This window comes from Anabrus simplex, chromosome 1 (genome assembly GCF_040414725.1).
Source record: "Anabrus simplex isolate iqAnaSimp1 chromosome 1, ASM4041472v1, whole genome shotgun sequence".
NCBI lineage: Eukaryota > Metazoa > Arthropoda > Insecta > Orthoptera > Tettigoniidae > Anabrus > Anabrus simplex.
Window position 1 is genome coordinate 1,226,469,681 of NC_090265.1, and position 8,066 is coordinate 1,226,477,746.

At 38.8% G+C, this 8,066-nt stretch overlaps 1 protein-coding gene across 1 annotated transcript in view; it reads right to left on the minus strand.

The window, feature by feature from the left end:
* LOC136858217 (very long chain fatty acid elongase AAEL008004) overlaps positions 1-7,154 on the minus strand; it is a 62,232-nt gene extending 55,078 nt beyond the window's left edge. The window contains exon 1 of the mRNA XM_067137600.2: positions 7,131-7,154. The gene's annotated coding sequence lies outside the window, so the exon portion shown is untranslated. The remainder of the gene's footprint in view (positions 1-7,130) is intronic.
* Positions 7,155-8,066: the final 912 nt, after the last annotated feature.

An 8,066-nucleotide genomic window follows, 5' to 3' on the forward strand; every position in this document is an offset into this window, starting at 1 on the left:
TGCGTAACTGCTCCGAGCCACCAAGCTATTTTTCAGCAGTGCATTATTAAAACACTATCGTTTTTTTTTACGGTAAAGTAATTTTCACTATTAAACGTAAAAAATGTGAAGTGACCATTCGCCCAAGTTTCGTTGAAATCTGCCGGGTACAACCCAAGCTGTTCCCTTGCCAGTGAACTGAGAAGACCGATGGAGTTGGCCTTGCGGTTAGGGTCGCGTGTGTGTGAGCTTGATTTCTGGAGATAGTGCGTTCTAACCCCACTATCAGCAGTTCTGAAGATGGTTTTCCGTGGTTTCCTATTTTCATACCAGAAACATGCTGGAGTTGTACCTTAATCAAGACCACGGCCGCTTCCTTCCCACTCCTAGTCTTTTCCTACTCTATCGTCGTCATAATATTCAGTATAACTGTATCAAGAATCATGTAGTGTTATCCACCTACGAGATAATACATAAAACTGCAACATTTTACCCTTGTAGGTTTTACTTCTTAGTGATGATTGTTTTCTTTACTGTGTTATGTAACCAACCTCTCATGATAAAGTAGAATTCAGTAGAACTGATCTTGCAAGTACTGTAATGTATACATCAACATGTTTTATGTCCCTCTAAACAGCTCACAAGTAGGGGAAGTTACACCATTTGAGTCAGAAAATTTGCATCATAATGTGTGGGCATCCGCCTTATATTTCCTTGTTCTTATTGCACATGGCCGGAACAGGAAACAGGGGTTAAATCGTTGAACTAACCATGACTATAGAGGGGTCATCATTCTATTCTGTTTACCAGTCGTCAGTTTTATGGAATGAATGCTAATTATTATCGCACGATTTACATATTATTTCAGTCATAACAGTTTGTTCTATGGACATTGCATTGACCTGAGAGCATCAAATCACTATTCCTCAGTTTTACAATTCTTTTTTCATTATTTTAATCCATTAAAACCCAGTATTATTTGCAAAGTACAAAGCATTTACTTATTTTCCTTGTAATGTTTCATTTCTGATTACATCTTTCAGAATGGAATGATGTACTTCAGTCACGCGAAGATCTTTAGAGGTAAAAAGAGAAAGTATGATAAAAGTCGTTTAGAGAATCTGGAAGAAGATTTTGAAAACACCAGGACGTTCTATTATCACCTTCAAGGAAGAACTACATCAATACCTGCATCCAAGTCTGAGCTTCAAAAACAGGATGGTAGTCTGGCACTAAGAGTAAAATTACCAACTTTTAGCTGATATTTTAGGTACCCTTTTAAACTGTGGTAACCACCGATAAGACAAAACTTCGAGAAAACATCAAACTGAAACCCACTGTCAAAACCACTGAGCCTCATAGAGGGGAAAAGAGCAATTGCCAGTGACTGCGAATGAACTTATGGTCATTCGCTCCTTAAGAAAGGAGACCGCACCAACCCAAACAACTACCGAGGAATTTCGCTGTTATCTTGTATTAACAAAGTAACTTCACAGTCCTCACTAAATTTAGGAATAGAACAGGTGGACCATCAAGTAGGTAAATGTCACGAAGGATTCAGAAAGTGGAGATATGTGGAACATAACTTCAGTCAGAAAAGCATCCTGAGCATAAGAGCTGCAAGAGGCAGATATATAGTAGTTGGTTTTCGTCGACTTCGGAGAAGAATATGACTCGGTCAACCGGCAGACGCTTCTCAGTGTTTTTGGAGAATTCGACATAGATAGAAATAAAAGTACAATTATCAAACACTAACGGAAACTGCCCCAAACACTAAGTTTTACAGTAAATTTTCGGAGACAGGAGTTAGGAATGAAGGTGAACTGTTACCGAATTTAACACCATTCTGGAAAACATAATGGGAGCAATCATGAAAGGAAATCATAGATGAATTAGCAGAAATAATTTCTTTAGGTCAAAAGAATCAGGTTTGATGTTAGAGTGTATCATGTTCTCTGATTATTTGATATTGCTAGCAGACGATAAAGAAGCAGCTCGAAGTATACTTAAAAATTTACACGAGATTCTGGTAAAAACAGGACACAAAATCTCCTACAAAATAACAGAGTAGCCTACACAGAAGAAACTTGAGAGAGTGAATATAAAAATGAGAAATATCAAGAGGAGAAATAAATTTTATATATCTGGGAATGTATTCAACAAAATAGGCTTGTAACAGAATTAAATAAAGGATGAGCTATAAAGATAGAACTAGGTGTAGGTTAGTAGAGAATATCTATAAACAGAGAAAGATATCCTGCAACGCGAAGGCACACATGAAATAATAAACTATATTATGGTTGTGAAAACGTAGGGACTCAATAGTTCAGAATGCCTGCTACTGAACAACAAAGGGTAAATGGAAGATCTAGAGTGGAAAAAAGGAAAAGATCCTCGGACAAGAGAAAAGAAGAGTAGATACATGGATGAAGAGGAAAAGTTACTGGTAACAGTGTTTTCATAGTTTCATAAATAATGAAGACCTATAATATAAATGAAAAAGGTAGAGGTTACAGATATAATCCACAAAAGAGTACTGCAGTTTTAGGAGAATCTCTTCAGAAGGTGTGAATGTGGGCTGAATAGAAAATCTTCAGTTACTTGACCAACTAAAGGCAACTACAAAATTGCTTGAAGATGCAAGAAAATTTATGAAGTTGGTATAATTTCAAAGAAGACATGGAACTGAGAGTTGTTTTGAACGAATGTTTTGGAATTTAAGGAGTTTCAGTAAAAACAAAGTAGAAGAGCCAAGAGCATCTCCCCTCAGGGATGAAGAAGGAAATGAAAGAATGAAGATATTCTGGGAGGAGAAGGAAAGAATAACCAGCAAATCAGTTGTTTCTCGTGGTCCACAGTAGGCCAAACTCGAAGAAAGAACAAATAAATAAATAAATTAATTAATTAATTAAATATCAAAGGAAGGCTATCTTCGTACAGGCCTTCGAAGGCCTTTTGAAGGATGAAAGGTTGGAGATTCCACTATCCGCAAAATCGGAATTAATTAATTTATTATTATTATGATTATTATTATTATTATTATTATTATTATTATTATTATTATTTGCTATTTGCTTTACGTCTCACCGACACAGATAGGTCCTTTGGCGATGATGGGATAGGAAAGGCCTAGGAATGAGAAGGAAGCGGCCATGGCCTTAATTAAGGTACAGTCCAAGCATTTGCCTGATGTGAAAATGGGAAACCACGGAAAACCATCTTCAGGGCTGCCGACAGTGGGATTCGAACCCACTATCTCCCGATTACTGTATACTGGCCGCACTTAAGGGACTGCAGCTATCGAGCTCGGTCATTAACTGTAAGTAGGAAAGACTGCTCAGCTGTATGTCCAGGCATCATGACCCCAGGAATTAACCTGGTACTCATTTTCGGTGTAGACTGGATATCTTAAAATTGTGCAATATACTTACACAACAGTTTTTGAGAATGTTCTATTTTTGGAACAGCGGAAACAAATGGTTTAATAAATATAAACCTATTTAAATAGGCCTTACATTATTATTAATAATTAATTAATATGGTTGAAACCAAGTGAGTGGCTGCGCGGTTTTGGTCACGTAGCTGTCAGCTTGCACTCGAGAGATAGTGGGTTCGAACCACACTGTCGGCAGCCCGGAAGACGGTTTCCCATTTTCACACCAGACAAATGTTGGAGCTCTACATTAATTATTGTTACGGTAGCTTCTCTCTCAATCCTAGCCTTTTCCTCTCCCGTCGTCGCCAGAAGAGCATCCTGAGTCAGTATGACGTAAAAAAGAACCTTCGCTAGCTACGAGATGAAAATTCCTGCCGCTGAGCTTGATACTACCGTGACGGTTAATGATCGAACATTTTCCCGACTTACGCTCCCATACCCTTAAATAGTATATTGATAAAATTTATGCGTAAGAATTGTTCCGATTGTTCCAATTCCACAAAATCAGTGACCGGAACCTATGAAAAATCTGAATTCCATCTAAGCGCATAGGGTTATACGTCCGTTTTAGATTAAAAAGGAGGGTGTACGCAATCCAACAGAATTTCTCAATTCCATCAGTCCACGTGGATGATGCCACATAATCTTAAGCTAAAGAATGGAGCACCAATAATTCTGCCGAGAAAGCTAAATGCCCCAAAATTACTCAACAGGACCCGTCTGTGAGTTACTAATTTGCATAATTATCTCTTATAGTCAATCATAATGAGTGGATGTGGCACTGCAGGAGTTTTAAATTGATCTATAGGCAAAGTTAATAAAGGATATAACTTCATATCCTACTTCCATGATGTCTTTCTATAATTATTAATCCTCAGAGACTAAAAGTTTACATATAGTTCCTGGTGCATTTACCACTCAGTTTTTCTCAAGGTAACAGTGTTTAACTGCTAGTGTGTGTTTCCAGCATCAGCTGCTCATAACAGGAATTTCGCTAATCGCGGGAAGCACATTGTTTTGCGTTTCTTATAGAAGCGTATCCGATTGTTGTGCACGCATGTCTTCTTCAGACGATAATGATGTTTGTGTCAACAAGGAGAAAGGAATTAGAAAAATTCATTTAAAGAAGTGTAACAAAACACAAACAGCAAGAGTGAAACAAACTCCATATGTCGGCTACAGTAACAAAGAAGTGTGTCCACGAGATACTTGTAGGTAGTTTGATATTTAAACTAATAATTGCTTACTTCTTTTCCTGCCGCTTTTCCCACACCTGTGGGGTCGCGGGTGCGAACTACGTCGCACATGTGGATTTGGCCCTGTTTTTACGGCCGGATGCCCTTCCTGACGCCAACCCTCTATGGAGGGATGTAAGCACTATTGCGTGTTTCTGTGGTGGTTGGTAGTGTAGTATGTTGTGTGAATATGATGAGGAGAGTGTTGGGACGGACATATACACCCAGTCCCCGAGCCAGAAGAATTAATCAGAAGCGATTAAAATCCCCGACCCGGCCGGGAATCGAACCCGGGACCCTCTGAACCGAAGGCCAGTACGCTGACCATTCAGCCAACGAGTCGGACTAATAATTGCTTACTAATGATGCATAATTTAATTGAAAATAACTTCTCCAACCGTTGTAATTTGTCCTCTGGAATACTGTATATAACTGGAGCACCACTAACAAGGAGTAAATGGGGAATTTAATTTTCATTTAAGATGCATATTCCATGTATCATATTTATAATATTATATTTTCTTGTACAGTACTCTTTGGGAGGAATTTATTGGTACTGTAAATGTTTATAGCTTTTTATGTATGTATAAAGCAGATATACACATCAGTAAATCATGTGAGTATGAATTTTAGTTCTTCTTTAAGTCAGTAACACAGTGTTTTTCATTTAGTCAGTGACTTAGGGAGTTTTAAAACCAAACCAAATATTGACGTTCCCTTCATGGCCCTGAAGATGGTTGTCCATGGTTTCCCATTTTCTCACCAGGCAAATGCTAGGGATGTACCTTAATAAAGGCCACGGCCGCTTCCTTCCCACTCTCAACCCTTTTCTATCCCATCGTCGCCATTAGACCTATGTGTGTCGATACGACGTAAAGCATTTGGTAAAAAGAAAAAAAAAAATACTTTCAGTTGGGAGGTTTGGGAGTAAGGAGACAAGCTGCTTGACTAAGCCGTATGTTCCGTGTTGCCAGCGGAAAGATGGCGTGCAATGACATTAAAAGACAAATGGACTTGTTAAAAGTAGTAAAGATCATAATATGAAGATACATTTGAAACACGAGTACAGATAAGGGCAAATATTGATTTATAAGAACATGGTATTAAGGTATAGAATAATATTTGAAGGGAGAGGTACCAAGAATTAGGTACAAACTTTTTTGAAATCAATTAACGAAAGGTTAGCCGGTTCTAGCCCATCGGCGGAAAAAAAAAAAAAATCACCAAGAGAATGTTGGGCAACAGGATAGGAGAGGTGATGGTATACAATTTCTGATCACGAGATTGCGTAACAAAAGTCTGGATGCAACTCTAAACCTCTCCGCACTCTTCATATTGAGCGAGGGCATATGACGCTGTTGATGGTGATGTTAAGCCTTGAACAGATCCCTTAGTGCCATTTGACAGGAGTAGGTTATGTGCCGGGACCGTGTTTTATCCTTTCCCTACCTCCTTATCGTCATCACCTCACATTCGGACTCCCTTTCCGGGTGGGAGTATATAATAACATCCACGGTATCCCCTACCCATCGTAAGAGGCGACTAAAAAGGGTTCCAGGGGTTCTTAACTAGGGAAAGTGGATTGGTGAACATGGATCTCTTAGCTGAGTCCCGGCATTGTGTACACTTACTTGTGACTTGTGCCAGGCTCCCCACTTCAATCGATCCTATCCGACCTCCCTTGGTCAACTCTTGTTCTTTTCCGACCCGGATGGTATTAGGTTCGCTAGACCTAGGGAGTGTTTCACTTTCCTACCCTTCGTGGATCATTTCTTTCTTCCGTTGATACCTTCATTTTTCAAAATGTCGGAACCCTTACAATTGTTCTTCTAATTAGTGTTAATAGAGGATGATTGCCCAGTCCTACTTCATCTTAAAACAATAATAACTACCACCATCACTACCACTCACATCGAGACGTGCAGGTCGCCCGTGGGAGTAAAATAGACAGACCTGCATCAGGCGAGCCGAACATGTCCTCGGACATTCTCGGCACTAAAAGCTATACCGTAAAAACAATAAATAAATAAATAAATAAATAAATAAATAAATAAATAAATAAATAAATAAATAAATAAATAAATAAATAAATAAATAAATAAATAAATAAACAAGCTTGCTCTTTTTCCGTCCTTGTTGCCAATCATTTCCGGTAGATGGCTTTACTGTTAACGATGTTTGCAGTTCACTTAATTCGGTATGCTGCTTCCTCTTTCTTACAGCTACCGCCATAATCTCCATACAGCTTCGAGGCTATTACACAAAGATTACCTAATTGGAGATATTGTACACTACTGATGTTAATATTCCTCAAAATTGAAAAGTGATGTCTAGGATGTTACTGAGAAGCGCATTACTGAGTAATTATTAAAGACACGTTTACATTGTACCAAACCAATGACATTAGTGACAGGTTTAGAATCCGTTCATTTATAGGCATACACCATAATAAGGAGTACTAAACGAAAGCAAACACTTACAATGGACGTTCCACTTCACAAGTCGTTGGTGGCGAGAAAATAACTGGTGGAAATATATTTGACAGTACTTATGTAGTACGGAAGTCACCAATGTCTAACAAGGGGAAAGGGCACTGATCTCCCCGACCTCTATCGCATTGTGTTAGCTTCATCTGAATACAGCAACACTATTGGAACATTTGTGGGCACGTCACAATAATGAAGCCACTTTACTTGCTGAATTGAATCATTTTCAGGATCAGTATAAAATAAGAACTGATTAGAACACTTGAAATAGAAACTTGTAAAAATCAAGGCCGATTGAAAATGATCACACAGATAATTTCAACTCTGAATAGAAACTGATAGAAAAGTTACATTATTTCAAATGTTACTTTGAATTATCTTTTGGATTTACCATGCATCCTTAAAAACGTATTTTCATAGTACTTATATTTAGGCTTGGACAAAGGAAAAATTCGTTAGTAGATTTATTTAATTTCAGTTTAGACTCCTCCCTGTTATTTGCTTTACGTCGCATCGACACAGATCGGTCTTATGGCGACAATGAGACAGGAAGGGGCTAGGAGTGGGAAGGAAGCGGCCGTGGCATTAATTAAGGTACAGACCCCAGCATTTGCCTGGTGTGAAAATGGGGAAACCACGCAAAACCATCTTCAGGGCTTCCGACAGTGAGGTTCGAACCCACGATCTCCCGAATACTGGATACTGGCCGCACTTAAGCGACTGCAGCTATCGAGCTCGGTAATTTCAGTTTAGAGAAATATGATTCAGAATGATGTATAGTACCCTTTTTAGTTTATTAAATGGCTTAACATGTTTTACCTCCCCGAATAGCAACTTCCGCCTCTGTGGTATAGTAGTTAGTGTGATTAGCTGCCACCCCCGGACGCCCGGGTTCGCTTCCCGGCTCTGCCACGAAATTTGAAAAGTGGT